Source organism: Polypterus senegalus, chromosome 2 (genome assembly GCF_016835505.1).
Source record: "Polypterus senegalus isolate Bchr_013 chromosome 2, ASM1683550v1, whole genome shotgun sequence".
Taxonomy (NCBI): domain Eukaryota; kingdom Metazoa; phylum Chordata; class Cladistia; order Polypteriformes; family Polypteridae; genus Polypterus; species Polypterus senegalus.
The window spans coordinates 252,659,160-252,680,272 of NC_053155.1; positions in this window are offsets into that span (position 1 = coordinate 252,659,160).

Genomic DNA, 21,113 nt, shown 5'->3' on the forward strand with positions numbered 1-21,113 from the left:
AACCACTTCCCCTCTAGGTTCTCCATGTGCATCCACTTACAAGAAGTCTGTCATGGTTACTAGCCTGCAACCATCTTATTCATCCTAGATCAGGGGTGTCCAACTCCGGTCCTGGTGGGCCGCAGTGGCTGCAGGTTTTCATTCTAACCCTTTTCCTAATCAGCGAGCAGTTTTCACTGCTAATTAACTCCTTTTCCCTTTATTTTATTAGTCCTGTTTTTAAGGATTCAGTCATCTGAATTGATTTGTTTCTTCATTAAATGGCAGCCAAACAGAATGAGATGTGAAACGAGCCAACAGATGACCAGCTAAATTGGAATGTCAAATTTCAGCCAATTTCATTCCAACTAGTTTTTTAATGAGTTGCCAGTTCTTGCTTTTAATTAAAGCTGTTATTGAATATCATGACTAGTTGCTGCTCTCATTCTGCCACAGCAGACTGTTGATTTTCAGTTTTTACTAAGACCACCATCATTTTGGTGACCTGAGCAGGCCAACATGACAGAGACCTTCACCTTTCTTTATTTTGAGGTTAGCTGGTCATGTGGCGCCTAGTTTTGTGTCTTATTATTGTTTGGCTGTTCATTAAGGAAAAAGAAACAACTAAGGGGTCTGAGTCACGTCAATTAAAAATGAGCAGCAAAAATGGCTCACTAATTAAGAAGATGATTAGAATGAAAACCTGCAGCTGCTGTGGCCTGCCAGGACCAGAGTTGGACACCCCTGTCCTAGATCCTAGTTTAGTACTGGCCCTGCCATCACATCCAATTTATCGTATGGCACCTTAGTGGTTTTTCTAACAATACTTGCATCTTTCAAAACAAAAGATGTTTACGTATGTAACTTTAAAATTGGAGATTTGTTTGCAGTTGATTCCTGTTTTGTATCTGAAGCTACATGGAAACAGCTCAGCTTCATTGGAGTCAAAAATGGATGAATGAATGGTGAATACCTAAAAAGATACACTAAATATTTGAGAATATACTAAATGAAATACATGGAAAATCAATCTTAGGTAAATTGTTTATGAGCTTTCAAACCTTTGTTTATGCTCCAGTTATTTATGGCCACCTCCCTGCATCATCTAAAGGTGGAAATCTATAAATTATGTGGAGACATGGAAAGCAGTAGTGACTGTTTTATTCTCAACATTCTAGAACATGAATGACTTGCTGGTATGAGAAAGAATGCTTCTTTCTATTTACAAACTGTTCAAAATACCTGTTCAGTGTAACATCTCAAACACTTACTTGCCATTTTTTTTCTTTGCATAAAAATGTAAAAAAAAAACTAAAGTGAAAAAATGTAGATATGTTGCTATGGATCAAGTAATCCATAGATTAAGTAAACATCAATAATGTAAGACACTGGGATATTTTTAACACTCGTATTTATTATGAATGCAAAATGGCCAAGTATAATAGTATTCACTATCTAGCTAACAGTTTAGTATTTTCCACTCTAGAATTAAGTCCCCTTTTCATTGACATTTCAGTTTTGCAGGTTTAGATTTTTAAAAAATCATGTTGTCTAATGTAGATAGATAGATACTTTATTAATCCCAAAGGGGAAATTCACATAATCCAGTGGCAGTATACTGATACAAAAAAAAACCAATATTAAATTAAATAGTAATAAAAATTGCATTTAAAAGCAGACAATAATTTTAAATAATGTTAGCGTTTACCCACTGGGTGGAATTGAAGAGTCGCATAGTGTGGAGGAGGAACGTTCTCCTCAGTCTGTCAGTGGAGCAGGACAGTGACAAAAGTCTGTCACTGAAGCTACTCCTTTGCCTGGAGATGACACTGTTCAGTGGATGCAATGGATTCTTTATGATTGACAGGAGTTTGCTTAATGCCCGTCGCTCTGCCACAGATGTTAAACTGTCCAACTTTACTCCTACAATAGAGCCTGCCTTCTTAACAAGTTTGTCCAGGCGTGAGGCAGTCCAGTCCAATTTGTCATTCAGCTGCACTCCCAGATATTTATAGGTCTGCACCCTCTGCAAACAGTCACCTCTGATGATCACAGGGTCCATGAGGGGCCTGGGCCTCCTAAAAACCACCACCAGCTCCTTTTGCTGGTGTTAAGATGTAAGTGGTTTGAGTCGCACCATTTAACAAAGTCTTTGATTAGCTTCCTGTACTCCTCCTCCTGCCCAGTCCTGATGCAGCCCACAATAGCAGTGTCATCAGCGAATGTAATCTGTAATTCAAGCTGGATAGTAAAAAAATAAAAGTCATAGAGAAAGTGAACAAAGAACAACACTTAAGGAATGTTTCCATTATATATATAAGGTTCAAAAATTCCCAGATTTAAATAGAATCCTAGAGTCATTCTCAGAACACTTTGGAAAATGTAAAACAGGTAAAGAAAAATCTTTTGAGATCAGCCACACTGGTTGTAGTAGAAAGTATTACATTTTACCTCTTAAAGTAGAAGATGAAGAGTACAAATTAGAGGGCCCCTCGCACTCTGACATACTCGGTCAAATGTGTTGGATCCCTTCATTCTTTCCTGTGCCTAATTAATTCTGCTTGCACTCTGAGTAGGTGTTGATGAACTTCCATGTAGTAAAAGTATCCTATAATGAACAACTATCTTTTCAAACCACATGACAGAGCAAAATCCAAAACACACAAGGAAGAATTTCACTGCACTCTGTAGTACTAGGGTGTTGTACTGTGTTAGCCATTATGGATGTAGAGAAAAGTCAAGCAAAATGACACCTTTTATTGGCTAACTAAAAGATTACAATATGCAAGCTTTCAAGGCAACTCAGGCCCCTTCTTCAGGCAAGATGTAAGTTAGCCAATAACTTGTTTAGTTAGCCAAGAAAAGGTGTCATTTTGCTTAACTTTTCTTTACTGTACTCTGTATATACTGTAAGACACTCTTACTACTAATACTATTACCTCCTGGGCTAAAAACACTGAAGCGGAGTATAGAAGAAAATATATCCTATCGCAGAAATTCTACATGATTTTTGAGGGACACCTTAAGGCAAATGTGAACGCATGCTGGTGATTATCTAGTTCTTTTACAATTTTCAGAATTTAAACTGAACTTTAATTTCTTGGTAGAAATGTTGATAAGATTGTTAGAGCCAGAAAACTGTTTAAAACTGAAAGTATATACTGTAGTATATCAAGGAAAAGCAGATTAATTAATGTTTGATTTTAATAATGAATTGGATTAGTTTTATATGTCATAATATTTTCTTTCTCATCTTTTGGCTTGTTGACATGGGATAGTTTTGAAAACTAGATCATTATTTATATGTCAACTCAGCTGCTGTATGTGTTTTCTGGCGACGAGAATGTTTTTCTTTGTTAGGAATGTTCTCAGAGGGTTCATTTAAAATATAAAAGTATGTACTGTACTCTTGAAATGATTAATTGTGTCTTGAAAATGCATTTTTTAAGGACAGACTTTTTCCTCCATTGTATTAATTTTCCATAAAGCAGATACTTAAGAATGCAGTCAACATACTGTACTCTACCTGAAATTGATACACCTACACATAGGGGCATCTTTAGAGGTAAATTTAAACATTAAATTATTTTAAGCACACTTTGTACTTGACATAGTTATCACTTAAATATAACTTGATGAATAGAAACTTTGTTGCATAAAGATATAGTGTGTAAAGCATTGTGTTATCCAGGTAGCTTCCCACAGCTTTAGCCACCAAGCAAACTTGCTCAGGCCATTTGCAAAACTGTCATGGTAAATACAATGTGTAAATTGTCTAGGCAACTTAGGCAGACAACCTCTCAGCATGTCTAAGTGCAGCCTCCACCAGAGTAGGGGGTTCAATTAGGTTCAAATTAATTATCATTAGCCACACTGGTTTACTTACAAAATACACCAAGAGGATTTACTGATGAGGCTCACATTATTCCTCAAGGTTTATGTGTCTTAATTTATATTTAAGAATTGATAATGCTCAATAAAGTCTTAGACTGCTATGAGAGAATGTCAAAGTGGAATACACATGTTGTAGGATGTCATTTATGTTTGAGACAAAACCAAAATATCAGGAATGATAGTACCACCTAGCAGAAAGTGCTAGAGCATGCTGAAAACTTTGTATTGCTAAGGATTTCATGTTTTTGCTGACAGGGTTAATTTCAGACTGTGAGGTTAGTCACCACAAAGAACTTTATCTGCCCAGGGTTAATTTGACTTTTTACATACACAATATTATTTGAACACACACCACATTGACAAAAGACAAAGAAAATTTCTGACTTGGCTGTTTTAGTTTTGAGCCGATTCTTAATATTTGCATAGTATGTTGGCCACTTATGATCATTAGCAGATTTAAGTTGAAGATTGAACAGTTTCTCTTCTCATACAGCCGGACCCTAACAATATATCAGACATAGCTGCGTATAGCATATCTATTATGAACCCTACAGCAAGAAGATGCACTAGAAACAGTTGTAATACCTGTAAGGCTGCATGTACTATACACCAGAACCTAGTTTTCATTATTTGTAATCAAATGTTTTTTTTCTGGTAAATAACGCTATGCCTCTATAGAATATTGTTAAATTGTTACAGTTATGTGTTGGTCTGAATTATTCCTGTATTATCAAACAATGGGAATTATTCAATTCATTACACTAATTCAGTTAACTAATAGATGAGACATCCCAACACCTCATCCAACTGTTAAGTTCTCGACTTCAGCTTCATCATTTGACAGTTGGGAACAGAATCAATATAAAATGAAATATCCCAAAACATTTGAACTGAGCGCTATTTTGAATATTTAAGCTAGGGTGGCATAAATTCCTTGCTGTAATAAGTGAGTCAGATTCATCTTAGCTAATCTAAACTCATCTTTCCCATCCTCTTTTCCGGGTGAGGGTTGTGGTGGCAGCAGGTCAGCCCAGACTTCCCTTTCCACAGCTACAGATTCCAGTTTAGTGGCAGACACAGTCAGTACAGACCTAGACAGACTAGATCCTGGCAATGTAGACTCATTTTCAATTTCGCTACCAAAGAGAAAAGTTGTCAGGAATGTGAAAATGTAAAACCATTACGAATAGATGAAAAAAGGACTTCAGTGTAGCATCATGATGAAGGTGATTTTAGGGCTCATGAGTCACAAATTCTCGGCATGAGTCTTTTAGGATTAGTTTCCCGTATGTATACACTTTTTGAAATAGGAGGTTTGTGTTTATTATTTCTTGCAGAATTGTCCATGCTTTGTCAAGCTAGATTGAGACTAATACAATAATAATTAATAATTAATAATTATTATTATTAATAATTAATAATATCAAATACAGGCCATTTACCATTTACCATAATGGTAAAAAGCAGTTCTAACCTCAACCACATATTCTAGATTGGCTTAAAATGTAGGCTCTGTCCAAGGCATTCCTGTACTACTGAATGTTGTGATTTCAAGTTGCAGACTGCAGTGGTTTAACTTCAACTTTATTGTCTTATGTAGTCACTACAATGAAAATCTTATTCTGTAAGTCCTCCAGAAATAAACAAGAATACATAGCAACAGACAAGAATACACAACAATAAGCAAAAACACCTGAGGTGCAAAAAAATGCAAAACACAAACAGAAGTAAGAGTGCACGTGCAAATAAATAAATGATTCAGTGTAATCTCTGCTGGAATATGGTCTCAAGAAGGCCCTCCATCTTCCAGATACGAGCTAGCCTGCAGTGCTGAGGGGAGGAGACAGCGTTTGGTTTTATGTACAAGCCTGATGGTATGATTGAGAATACTGTCTTCCAGCCTTGTTATTTACCCTCTGAGATCCCTGTGCACTTTTCTGCAATCATTATATGTCATATTTTCACAGGTTTTCTAAGCCCTTAAGCAGAGATGTGTCGCATTAGGGCAGTATTACCAATGCTAAGCTTCACAGAAGTCAGTGTTCAGAATGTGCAGTGTTAAAACATGGGTCATATATAGCTATATATGTTGCCCAAGTTTAGAAAGATCTGGGTTGGCCTCATCAGACAACTTTTCACTTTATCTCTGATAGATAGCTCCACACATCTGTAAAAATGAACACAAGACCTTTTGTCAGTGTTTTCATTTCACCACTTTCTTCATTGTATCTAAACCTTCGTAATTTTTCAGCCATGGAAATTAAATATTGTTTGGTGGTCATGATACCTTTCTTGTCTCTGTTCTTCACAAATTCACATTTGTGCCATGTTTTCAGTTTTGCTCATTCATATCTAATGGATTTCACTCTGAATATTCTGTACATTTTTGTCCATCCTTTTCCTGATTTCTGCTTTATACTCATTTGCTTTGATTTTTCCCTTTTCTTCTTGATGTAGCTTGTGTTCTGAAGTATACTGACCAAGTGCTGAATTTTACTAGAGATACATTTTATGTGAGGTCTGGTTTCACACAATAGACTCAAGAAGTGCACAGACTTTTCACTTTTTCTCATTTTGCTTTTGTTGAAATCATTTGGATTGATCAAACAACACTCATACCCAAGAATGACCAAACAAAAACAGGATTTTAGAAATCTTTGCAAATTTATTAAAAGTAAAAAACTTAAAATTATGAGTTTGCAGCAAGTATTTAGATCCTTTGTTATGACACTTGAAATTTGTCTGAGGTGCATCCCATTCCATTGATCATGTTTCTACGCCTTGTTTAGAGTCCACCAGTGGTCAGCTCAATTAGTTGAACATGATTAGGAAAGACACACACCAATATACAGAATGCGTGTTCATGCATAAACCAATCCTTGAGTTCGAAAGAACTGCCTGAAGAACTTAGAGACAAGATTGTGTCAAAGCACAGATCTGGAGAAGGAAAAAAAAGAGCACAGTGGTCTCCATAATTCTTGTATGGAAAAATTTTTGAACAGCCTGGACTCCTCCTAGAGCTGGCCACCTGACTGGACTGAGCAATTGTGGGAGAATGGCCATGATAAAAGAGGTGATCAAGAAACTGATAATTTGTGTGGAGATGGAACAACTTCCAGAAGTACAAAACTCCACTACTCTGGGCCTTATGTTAGAGAGGCCAGACAGAAGCCGCTCCTCAGTAAAAGATATATAGAAGTCTGTTTGGAGTTTGTAAAAAGACACCTAAAGAACTCTCAGACCATTAAAAACAAAATTCAATGTTCTGATGAAACTAAGATTAGCAACATGTCAAGAGAAAACCTGGCACTGCTTATCACCTATCAGGAGTGGTGGTGGCAACATCATTCTGTGGGGTCATTTTCCAGCAGCAGAGACTGGGCTGAGGGAAAGCTAAAGAGAGATTTCCTTAATGAAAACCTACTCCAGACGGCTGTGGGCTTCCGGCTGGGCTGAAGGTTCACCTTCCAACAGAACAATGACCCTAAACACAAAGTAAAAACAACATAGGAGGGGCTTAGGGACAGCTCTGGGACTGTCCTTGAGTTGCCCAGCAAGATGCCGGACTTGAACCCAATTTAACATCCGTGAGGAGACATGAAAGCAGATGTTCATGATCACTCTCCTTCCAGCCTGACAGAGCTTGAGAGGATCTATACAGAAGAATGGCAGAAAAATCCTCAAATCTAGGTGTGCAAAGCTTGTTGTGACACCCAAGAAGCATCCAGGCTGTAATCACTGCCAAAGGTTTTTCAGCTAAGTACCTGAGTAAAGGGTCTCAATACTCGTGTCAATGTGATATTTTTAATTTTTAATAAATTTGCAAACATTTCCAAAATCCTGCAAAGAGGTCTGAATACTTTCTAAATCCACTGTGTACCTACAGTGTGCATAAAGCTGGATTCATCCAAAGTGATTTTATCACTTTCTAAAGGTGATTGAAATAAATAATAAACAATAGTAACACTTTTATAAAACATTAAGATGGCTCAATATTACAGTAGTTGGTGCTACTGATTTACAGCTCCTTAGCCCAACTTTTGAGATTTGGCCAGGCCACTGTCTGTAAACTGGCTTTTTCTGAGTAAGTCTTTTTTTAAATGTCTTTAGATGTGCATGTTACATAATCTTAATTAGCCACCATGAAATATAAATGTATGAGTGAAAGAGGTGAGGGTGCATGAGTGTGCCTTGCACAGAGCTGGCATCCAGAATAAGGGAGCATTGGACACAATTGAATAGTAGGTGTGAAAACAAATTACTCAAATCTATATTCTGACACAAATATGGTATTATCCATCCATTATCCAACCCGCTATATCCTCACTACAGGGTCACGGGGTCTGCTGGAGACAATCCCAGCCAACGCAGGGCGCAAGGCAGGAAAAAAAACCCCAGGCAGGGCGCCAGCTCACCGCAGAAATATAGTATTACATATATGAAAATCGTTAAATGTCACAATTAATGTGTTTTGCAAATATTTGGAAGAAAAATGTGATCAAAGCACATATTTCATGTAATCTGTTCATTATGAATGTGGACAACATACTTTTTTCAAGTGATGTAGTTAGCACATTTCACAAAAATGGAAACATTTTCACTGATTTCTCATTTGTAATGAAGTTTGAATATTGTAGATGTTAATTTTAGGGCAGAATCTAAGTTAAACGAAAATAGCCATGACGTGAGTGATCAAAGGCAAACAGACACTTCATACATACAAAAAAAGCTTTATTAAGTGAGATAATTTAATTTGTAATGCCATATGTCAAATCCATATCTTGCAGTTCTCTTTGCCAACTGACCTACACAGAGAAAGCTATAAATGAAAATCAGCTTTGTAAATCACTTTGTTAGACTATTAAGAGATATTATTTTATAAAAATTACAGCAATTTCTTTTAAAGGTTTTATTCCTTAATTGCAGATGAATGGACTGAATGTGAAAAATAAAAATGCAATGTTTTCTAAAATGCTGACAATTGAAAGATGGAGTGTTCATTTTGGCATGACCGAGACTGGGAATGTTTCAGCTGAAATTAATTTATTAAAGTGGAATGCTTAAATCCATGCAGCCCTGAATCCCTGAAGCCAAAGTTTATCCCAAGGGTTCAAACAGAGTCTCTTCAGTTTTGGCTGATGGCCTCCAAATCTGTCTTGTGACATACAAGCCTATTGAAATGATGTGTGAATTTGAAAATAATGAACAGCAGCTGCTTCATAGCACTTTTAGCCATTGTAACTTGCAATATGTTTCTTTCTTTTTTTCCACAGGATTCTTATACGTGTTTCATTCGTGTCAACAGTTTGTTTCATATCTTCATAAAGTGAGGATAACAAATGTAGGCTGCATTCTTCAAGTAGGAGTTAGCCCATTTTATTTATGATGTGGTTTCTTTTTAATTTTAGTAACAAACTTCATAAATGTAGCTTTGACACACCAGAAAAAGTAAAAGTTGTTGGTTTGTCAAGCTTGTACGTTTTTGTAACCAGTATATTAATGAGTCTTAGTAGTTCAGTTGTATTTTTAGTTTAAAATTATTTTCTTTGTGTAATCAATGTCCCATCAAAAAAGTAGCATGTTGTGGGCTGCTTTTGGAATACAGAAGTTTAAGGTGAATTAGACGAGGACTGACTCAAAGATTGTCTTTCCTTGAATTATTTAGCACAGAATACTGTGCAGAATGCTACAGACTTAATGCTAGTTCAGACAGAAGATTTTGACTTCTGTATTTAATTTCTTAGCTAGGGTAATCCACCAAACAGCAAATCAATACTTCTGTATGCCTTGCTTTAAGGCAATGACTTTTCAAATTGCTTTTGTGTGCCAATAAATAATTGTATTTTGGGTGCAGCCTTTTGTCTGAAACCATTGTTTCGGAACAGTTTGGAAATAGTATCCTTTAAAAAATATCTATATATTTTGTGTGTGTGTATTAGATTAAGCAGTTCTTTTACAAATAAAGAGAAAAATGTAATTTATCATTATATTTTTATAAGATCCACACTATTCATAGCCAAAGAAAAAAGGTATATCACATTACAGTTTTTTAAAACATAGCCTTGATCCAGATCTCCTACCAGCTGCTAATTTCTCTTGGTGGGGTCTTCTGGTTGATGTATCTTTGAAGTAAATATATTGGAAAAGATGTCTGTATGATTACATTAGCACGGAAAGCTGTGTTTCTTTAAAAAGTGACAATTAAAGTTTAGCTCAAACTAACATAATATCCTAAGGTCTTTACTATGTAGGTATATTTTCACTATGAGTTTAATATTTATATTTAATTTAATTTTAAATGTATTCTTTCTAAAAAAATGCATTTAGAATTTTTGAAGTTATATTTCATTCATTTGCCCCTGAATCTTGTACTGTTAAGTAAAGCAATTCTTATACTTTAAAAAAAATTGCATTCAGTGGTGTTTCCTTCGCTATAGATGGTAAAAATAGATTCATAACTTAAAAGTGAAAAATTAATGTTTTATCAAATATATACATTTTGTTTGTTTTAAGTTATGTTTAATAACATGTTTGTCAGAAATTACTTTGTTTTTTGAAAAGAGAATCCAAATTTATACTGTACATTACTGACTGATGCAGTTTGTTTGTGAAACTGGGGTGCTCAATGCTGAAAGACTCTGTGTCCCCATATTCAAATTAATGCGCTTTTAACTAGCCAATCAACAATACAGAAAAGTATTAGATTAGGATGCTGAAGAAAACACCCTTGTCCAATCGAGTAGGTACACCCGACAGACATGGCACATAACATTTCAACATCCACTGGAGAAGAGGATGCTTGCAAAAAAGTTTAACATTAAGCAGTTGAGACCTGATGAAGCAGATTGCCTAATAAAGCGCTTTATCTATTTAAGTACAAGCCCAGCATTGCGATGAACTTGTGTCAGAGCTAACGGAATGACTTCATTTTCCATTATTCAGCTGGGTAGCACTGTGGTTGATGGGACAAAAGTACACACTTTAGGGAGTTGCTGCTCAGTGGGAGTAAAGTATTACAGTGGGTTTGTGTCAGTCTTTCACTGACAGTGTGTTATGTAATGTAGCATCTCGCTTGATGCTTGCATAATATATGGGCTTTTGTCCACAGAGTGCATATCCATGTTTGATGTAATCTACTTCTGATATCCATATAAAAAGAAGAAACATTTTCCATAGCTAATTTATTGCATATACCATTGTATCAGAATTAAGTTTCAGTGCTCAGCCAGTACTAAGCAGTAAATGGGCCTCCTAATTAACATGAGGTATTTTTTTGCATGCTGCTTTAAATTTTATAATTTTAAGGTATAATTAGAAAAATCCTCAGCTATACATTGTATTAGTGGGATGAGTGACTGTCACCTCCCCATTATGGGGAAACTATGTCACTGTGCTAACTGCATCCCTCCTAGAAATTTATCTATTAAATTTAATGTATGTTTGTACTTATTCATTTGCTGAGTTGAGGATGAAAGGTAATCCAGCTGATGAAGGCTCATACAAGAGAACATTTCTGTCAAGGGCCACCATTCAGGGTACTTTGAAATGGCAGTGGAAAGATTTTGCCTTATGAGATAGAAATTGCCAATAAACAGTTGTTACACGGCCTGCATTGTCTTCCAGAAAGTGGCAATATTGAAATTTTGCCAGACTGGAGCAAGAGAAGAAAAGATATGAATGACTACTATAGGTAGTGCAATGCTTGTACCACCAGAAGGCATCCAAAGGATTCCTTTACTACACCCTACAACAGCATCACCCTGATGCAAGAATTGAGAATGTTGTTTTTGACATCTGAGAACCTTCGCCAATTACCAGTTAGAGAAATCTGTGTATCATGATTGGGATGGAATATTTCACCTAGTGTCTCATAGATTATGCATTAGGTGACAAGGAAGCAACAACATTGCCAGTAGCAATCATTGGAGAATTCTGTTCCTAATTTGGAGTTCCTGGTGAGTTTAATTCTGATCAAGGGAGGATTTTAACTGTTTAATGCTGTATCAGGTTTGCCAGCAATTAGGTAACAATAATATGCACAATGCTCCAGTACCTCCAAAGCAACAAGCCAGAAGAGTGGATCATTCACATTCTCATGAGTGGCTTTCACCATCTCTAGAGACCAACATAATTGAGACCAACAACTGCCATTGGTGATGCTAGCCTTTGTACGTTAGTGTAGGAGTCTTCTGGATGTACTTTGTTCTGCTGATGTTTGGTCAGAAGCTAAGGACATCCCAAAAGAGCTTGCTTTGGGACTAATGCCCAATTAATAAATACTAATAACTAACTAATAAAGCCCTAGGGTGCCAGCACCATCTCCAGCCCTAGAATACACCAGGAAACTACAGGGTTGGTTGAAGGCAGTTCATGTGCTCGTACATGACCAGCTCAAGGTGGTAAGATTTATGACAGAAATACCATCATGCTGTCCAGCCCATGATCAATCTCTTTCAGACTAGCCATCAGAATTGGGTTTACAGACTTAAATGTATGAAGTGGCACGCTCCAAAGGTTTACATTCTGGGCAGATCCTTACCAGCTGTTGGAATGAATCAGTGAGGTGATATTTTGAGTTTAGCTACCAACCCCTTGGCTATCACATTTTCATTCAACAGGATTGTCTGGCTGCAGCTACATTTGTAATTCATGGGTGTCAGACTGTGTAGATGAGATCTCATGCTTGTTCTTTTAATGCTATTTTACCTTAGCCTAAGGAACAAAATCAACCCCATATTTGAAGCAAACAGCCTAAATAAAGGCTATAGTAACTATATATATATATATTGTGAAAGCCGGCCTGGGCACAGACAGACGGACAGCATTTTTCATCCAACACACGTTTATTTACACTATATACAAAGTCTTTTTCGTGCACTCACAAAACCCCAGTGCCTCTAGCACCGATTCCCCCAAGTCCAGGCCACACAGTTCCTTTGCCTTTCTCCTGGCCGCCTCCAGTCCTTCCCCTAGCTCCATCCTCTTCCACCCGACTTCCGCTCTGACTAAAGGGAGGCGGCCCCTTATATAGTACTCCCAGATGAGCACCAGGTGTTCCCGGCATTCCTTCCTTGGCCACACCCCAGCGTGGCAGAAGTGCCGGCTGTCCTCCTGGCAGCTTTCCGGGCATCACGTAAAGTCTTCCCCCCAGCTCTTCCTGGTGTGGCGGAAGTGCTGGGCTCCAGGGTTCCTCAGACACCTGGGTGCTGTCTCGGGATGGCCACGGGCCCCTACAGGGTTGGGCTTCCAAGCCCTCTACCCGTGGCCCCCAGCATAACCAGGACGGACGCCCCCTCGTGGTCTGGAGGAGGCACAAGCCCTCCTCTGGTCCTCCTGGGCGTCCCGGCCGGGGACCACAATATATATATATAGTGGGATTTTTTAATTTGTTTGAGTCCCTCCCCAACGAGGCGACACACTGAAACACGATTGATGTATTTGATGAGGGCTACTTGTCCATTGCCTAGGCAACTGCATGTTCACAGTGCCACAGAGTAACAGTAAGCTCACTGCCTCCTATCACACGATGGGCGATACGGAGAACACTATGACTTGGCCACTGACCTGGCCCCCGGTCCCCCCCCCTCGTTTGCTGTGTCTGTGTGTAGTAGAGTGGTAGCTCCCACTCCAATAAATAATCTTGCTGTTCCTGTTTCAAGCTCAATAAGGCTGATTTTCCTGAAATCCTTAGACTCAGCTTTGTCTTTTGGGTTAAAGGCAAATGACTCACACGTCACTATGTATATGTATATATATATATATATATATATATATATATATATATATATATATATATATATATATATAGTAAAGATAGACAGACACAGCATGAAGATTTGGGGTTTTTAGCCCTGTATACTGTAACGAAAATAGATCAATTGTTTTTACAAAACTCAAAAGACATAGAAGGATGTGAGGACGGACAATTTATGGGGTCGGGCCGAAAATTAAACAGTGGGATGCTGGGAAAATCGTGGTGCTGGATGGGTGGCTGACGTCATCACATGGGGACCAGAGGGAAGAAAGGAACCCAGAAGTGTTGTAGGTTTTTGGATTGTCCGGGTAGTATTACGGTGGCAGCTCCTCGTTCTTGCTGAGAAAATAAGAGAAAAGTTAGTACACTGCCGATGTCCATGGCATGACTTTTGTGCCCCTATAAATGCAAGTTATCACCAATATACTAACAACACAATTGTGCTTTACTCACTCAGAATATGGAGCCAACGTAGGAAGCAATTTAAGATGGAGAAATTTTTATCTGTGGCACTTCTGCACGAGAACAATCTTTCTCAACCCTTGCAATCATATACAGTTTTTAATATCTCAGGTCCTTAAAGTATATATATATATATATGCTATATATATATATATATATATATATATATATATATATATATATATATATAGTGAACTGGGACCCGGACACAGGCAGACGGACAACATAGTTCCACCACACACTATTTATTTACAAATATTATATACAATAATTACGTTCACTCACACCCCAGTGCCTCTTGCACTGATTCCCCAAAGTCCAGGCCTCTCAATCACTGTGCCTCTCTCTCTTTGACCGTGGCCCCTTAAACGGGAACCCGGATGGGCTCCAGCTGCTTCCCGGCAATCAGTCCTGACCACACCCTAGTGTGGCGGAAGTGCCGGCTGCGCACTGTGACGATGTGGGTCCAGGCTCCACACTCCCTTTGCTATTGGAAGCACTCGAACCCCACACCGTCGATAATGAAACCGAGTGAGCTAGTCAGTGAAGGCAAATAAACAATTGAGCAAGGGGTGGTTCAAAAAGTGCAATAGTGCTTTTATTTAAAACTGTCCATCAAAACAAAAACAGTGTTCAAATAAATAGTGCAGTTTCAATGTTCATTAAATAAATAATCCATAAAAGAACGTGGCGGTTAAAACAACAATAAGAAAAAAAACAATCCTTTAAAACGTGACGTTAAATCTTCTTATGGAAGCAGTCTTTAAAACAATAACAAATCCGGTGCCTATTTTCTGTATGCTTCTCACCTGCTTATCCCGTATGGGCTTAGCAGCAGGCAAGACGCTCTCTGCAGCTGCCCTCCTACATCACACGCATGAGACTGGAGACCTCCCGAACCCTGGCTTCGGTATGGCACTCATCCCAGTCTCGGAGAACTTGGTTTCCCACAACGGCCAGGTCGCTCACGTTGGGGATTCCCACCACCAAGTCTCCCGACTTCCGCTGCCTTTCAATGGCCTCTCTGCGGCCAGTCGCCTTCCCTGGTCACTCCCGCTACCTGATCGCTCAGCGGGAGCGACATCAACACAAACGTCTGGGTGTCGGCCTAACACCCAGCTTCCACGCAGCTGTCCACGCGCTCATTCGCCGCACGTCCGCCGCTCTTCGCGGCTCTCTCTCTCTTTCACCGACCTGCTTCCTCTCCTGCTCCCGGTAACCTCCGTCCTCTCCTTTCCTTTCTCTCTCCACTTATTTTTCCCCCCGAACCGACTCGCGCTTCTTTTTAAAATGACGAGGGCCACAGCAGCTGCAGCATTAGCCACGGGACAATCATGAATGTAGGCAGTTCCTCACCTGTGCACTAGGTGAGAAACGCCCACACCCTACGGATCGTATATATATATATACTCGCCATGTGCGTCCAACTACGTTGCGCGTGCTAAAGTTGTCTGTGAAGGGCTCCCTGTTAAAACGCGGCTGCCAGTCGTGAACTGGACCCTTTGTCGCACAGCATTATGATTTTTTATAAGGGAAACAAAATTACAAAAGAAAACCCTTGGATATTGATTCGATAGGAACGGCCGAATCGAAATCACTGTCCGAATAGTAATTATCTGGTTGTGTAGGAGCATTTCTGCTTCTGTCCGTTCACAGTCCGTCTCGTTTTCACGATGCTGTTTTTTCCTCTCACGATCTCTTCTCAACTTTTCTCCAATCTCGCAGGTTCCTTTGTGGCATTCCAAAGAGTAAGGCAATATACACGAAGCAATGGCTATAAAAGGGGGACACATACAGTACAGGCCAAAGGTTTGGACACACCTCCTCATTCAATGTGTTTTCTTTATTTTCATGACCATTTACAGCACTCCATCACTCTCCTTCTTGGTCAAATAGCCCTTACACAGCCTGGAGATATGTTTGGGGTCATTGTCCTGTTGAAAAATAAATGATCGTCCAACTAACCTGACTTCTGCACAACACAACTGCTGGTCCCAACCCCATTGATAAAGCAAGAAATTCCACTGAATAACCCTGATAAGGCACACCTGTGAAGTGAAAACCATTTCAGGTGACTACCTGTTGAAGCTCATCGAGAGAATGCCAAGAGTGTGCAAAGCAGTAATCAGAGCAAAGGGTGGCTATTTTGAAGAAACTAGAATATAAAACAAGTTTTCAGTTATTTCACCATTTTTGTTAAGTACATAACTCCACATGCGTTCATTCATAGTTTTGATAGCTTCAGTGAGAATCTACCAATGTAAATGGTCATGAAAATAAAGAAAACACATTGAATGAGGAGGTGTCTCCAAACTTTTTACCTGTACTGTAGGTATCCAGGCTCTTTAAAGCATAAATAGGGATCACTTCACTGATATGTGAGCAAGCCACGGTACAACTGTGAGATGCTCAGCACTCGCCGGCTACAACGTAACAATAATAATTTCCGGAACGTGCTGTTACGTTGTCATTCATTTTACCCACTGTCTTTCTTTCATTCATATGTTACGTAGGCACGTACCTTTTATCTTCAGCAATCTCATTCTCTAACCAGGCCTCGGGAGCTAACCAGCGTAACACTGTCCACCACTTCTTTCGTTATTCCGGCACATTGTTGACATTCGTGAGTAACAACAATGTACTAAACTGGAAGGTGGTCTACGCATGCGTGGAATTCGCGGACAAAGATCAAGATCTAAATGAAGATCTCTTTAGTTAATTTAAAGCACAACAATTTGTTTAGTTTGAATGTCTGTGTTTTGAGGTGTGACTAGAGTACTACAGTCTTCAGTAGTATAAGCCTGGAGGAGATTCTTAATGCAATGCCTATGTTTTAGCTGTCTCTCTACTGCCATCTAGTGCTTCTTCTTCTAATTCATTCGCGGACAAACAAAGATCAAGATCCAAATGAAGATTATATATAGAGATATATGCATGTGTGGAGAGGTTTAAAGTTCCTAGGTCAGCTGCATTTTGCATTGATATATAAAGTAATAAAGCTCATCATCACACTTAATTTTAAACTATTTGCTTAATATTTAAACTATATGTAAACTATAATGTTTAAACTATATATCAAGTAAGAATAAAAGTGGAGAATTGCTGCCTGAATGTCAGAACAAGTAATATTTCTGAGGTAAAATATTTCACGATTGTCAGAAATAACATTTAGAACTTTGTTCTTTGATAAAAATAAATGTCTGTATTGTTTTGAAGAACCACAGGTGAAGTAGAGGTTATACCACTATAGCCAAACTCATCCTTATTTCTAATGGTAAGGTGTTTGTGCTGGTTTGCAAACTGAAACACCAAAGTTTCAGGATGATAAAACACAGTCACCAAAGAAAATGTCTTTTTTTTTTTTTTTGCTTATCTTCTGCAGATAATAATAAATCCAAGTATGTGGCCGTCTATTAGTCGAAATGTGAAATCCTCTGGCTGGGTACTCTGTTGTTAGATATTCATCAGCTTTCAGAACTCCTTATACCTAAATGGGCATAAACACAGGAAGCTGATTTTAAAATGATTTTAAATGGAAAGATTTGTGACCAGTCTCTGTTAGGTCGAATTTTTTGTTTTGCTGTTTGGTATTTTTTAACAGTACATGATTAAATAGCTATAAGCATATATAAACAGTAAAAACTCGTTAGTTAGAAATGTAGTAGCAGTTTTGTAAATAATCTAAAAAAATCTACAGTAGGTATGGAGGAGCCAGTAGTTACCACTGCCGATTCTCAACACCAAGGACATAGAGATAAATCCTGGATCAATCTCTGTTTATGTTGAGTGCTCACTTTTTTCCTTAATTTATGCATGTTTCTATGGTTCCTTTCACACCCACAATATATGAATGTTGAATTACTTGGCCCAGTATGACTGGATTTTTCTTTCTTTTAATTTTTGTATTCTCAAAAACTTCTTTTGCTCCCCCAAAGTAAGCACTTACAGAAAGAAATATATCTAAAGCATGAACTGTATTCATTATCCGTTTCTTTTTTTGAGGACACAAAAGCTATGATTTACTCTTGTTCTCTGTTTCTTTGTCTCCATACCATCAATGATGTGCTTTATTCTCATTCCATTGTGGGTTTTTTTTTTTGCTTATGGATGTGCACTCAAGACTGTTTAGTTTAATCCTGTTGGGAATCACTAACATCAGGGACATCAACAGTAATGATCTAAACATATTACAGCATATGGATTATGTCCCATTTACAGGTTTTTGGCTGTGTCATGACTGTGTGGATTACAAGTCACATAACATTCTAGTAAAAAAAATAATCATGCTTTTAAGAGATGGTGGAATGAAGGACTGAGCACTGGAGCATTTAAACTATTATGTGCACATGAAAAAAATATTAATCACACATTGTTATATTTGCGGTATGGACTTTTACAGTCTTATATTCTTCATCAGCCATGCCTGTATTTTTTTCAACCAAATATTTCTAGTTATTATCCAGTTCATACCAGTCAGGGTCTGCTGAAATGACAAACACTGGATACCTAACAGTATGGATTTTATTTTTCTTTTATCTTGTTCAGTGATTTTGAACATATGGCAAACATGAATATCAGCACTTATATAGGATGCAAATCCTCTGCAACAATTTTAAAATAATGTATATTGTCTGCCATATGTATTTCATTATTCCTTAGATCCAAAAAAAAAAGGGATTTGTTTTTAGCAAGTAACATGATACAAATATAATCCCCGGCATGCACTGTATTATCATTAGTACCATTATTATTTGGATCACATTTTAGGACTAATCAGGTCAGCAGGTTTAATGACTTCTTGCACATGGCTACTGCACATAAAGTCGTTGCATGTCATGAAAAAGGCAGGGCCACGTTAGAAACCTCAATAACCTCTTTAAGCACCAGGCTATGAATAATGATGTCTCACATCAGTAATTAGACCTCATATCTTCATTTAGCATGAGTGATCTAATATGTACTATAACCTTTTCAAATATCACATACAGCCATTGAAAATTCACTCAGTGTGTATTAAAAGCTGGTGCCACCACATCTGCCTTATGCTTGACAGAATCACATTACACAGGAGGTGCCAACAACCTCTTTTAATTATCATATATAGCTTATGTCATGGATGGCCAGTCTTGGTCCTTGCAGACTGCAGTGCATGGAGATTTTATTGTAATTTCTCTGTCAGAGATGCCAAAGAACTGTGCAATATGCAATTTGCTCTTCTAATGCAAGTGGCTTATGCATATGCACTCATAGACATGCATGCATTGTGCCAGACCAGCACTCAGCTATAAAAAATATAAAAAAACTAAAACTGAAACTTCTCATTTGGTATCTGAATCTAATATTCAGTAGATTACAGAATATTGCTTAATATTAATATCCCTCTAGTCTATACTGTATATTGCCATGCTCAAATGATTGCTCTATTTTGTGGAACCAAAGCTTTGTTGACAGAAATTCTTTCATTTTGCTCTTCTCACCCCTGTAAGCTGTAAGACGTTTTCATGCAATTTATTTAGTGTATATTGCAGTAAATATAAGCAATAGTCTGCACAGTGCTGATGTGCTGCATGTTGGGGAGACTTAGTAAGTTTAGACTGAACTCTGTATACATGACAGAGAACTTTGATTTGAACTTGATTTACACTTGAAATAGTTATACAGTCACATATGCTAAATTTATTTTTACATTGATTAAATTGATTATGCATAGATTATTTTTGATTATTATACTAAGATTAAAATATGAGCTTTGGGGAAAGACCCCTTTGAAACTTATATATTCTGAAACAAAGTACAAAATAAGTCAGAGCGAAAGGTCAGCCATGAGATTCTTGTATATGCCAAATAGTTTTTTCTGAGCCAAGCTATCTGGACACAGGACCAACGCACGGCTGTTGGTTTCAAAATGTTAAATCAGGAGAAGAAAATCAAGGATTTCTTCTTCTCTTTTAATCTAATACTCAGATGTTTTGTCCTTCACTGCCTATTTGAGTATACTGTCTGTTTCTGGACTGGCAATAGACTGCAAGATAAAAAAAAACAAAAAACTGTTTATACTGTAGAGTGTGTGCCACCCCTGCAAGATGTATGTGGTAATATAAAAGGGCCATGATGACATTTTCCAAGTTCTTCTATTTCTTCTGCGAAATAGTGATCATGCTCACCTATTAGTTTAAATCTTAAGCACTGTGAGACTTCATCCCAGTTTTAATACTGATCTCTAAAGTCTCAAGTAGTTTTCAGGATTCTAGTGAACTTGGCACATAATACGCAGCAGCCAAAAAGTTATTAATATGCCAGCTGTCATTAAACACCCCTACTGATGGCTTTTGGGTTCTCTCTATCTTTATATATAATACGTCACAGTGGCTGTTCATTTGTCTGTCCAGGATTTTAAATCACCTGTAGCTCTCAAACCGTTTGAACTATTGACCTGAAATTTGGTACACATATACTGCGTGACGTCAAATATCCGCTTTTGGGGTGATGATTGACCTCCAAGGTTATTCCTCTTTGTATTTTTATTTTATTGTAGAATCAACTCTCAGCAGTGGCCAGCAGGGCAGCCATGTGGTGCATGCGTACAGGCGCTGTTCTCATCCCTACCACCTTCTCCGTCACTTCCCCTACCTCTTCATATCTTAAATCATTCTTGAGGCAGATTGAAGACTTAAGTACCAGCTTAAGTGAAAAATTTAAGAAAACGTAGTAAGTAATTGCAACACAAACACTGACTTAATCAGTTTTAACGCGAAAAGATGCAGACAAAAGAAGAGAAGAAGTTTGCCGCTAGGTTGGAGAAAAGAAGAGCTGCTCAGGAAGCAGCAAGCGCACCAACTTCATAGCAAACAAATGCTAAATGTACAGAGAATGAGTATGAAAACTATTAATGCTCAAGTCATGTGTATTCACTGCACGTTATTGTGCAGTGTGCCGTTACTGGTTTATTGTACATTACAGTACAATGATGTAATTCCAAGTATTTTTTAACAGTTGTAGAATAAGACGCCTTGACACAAGCCAA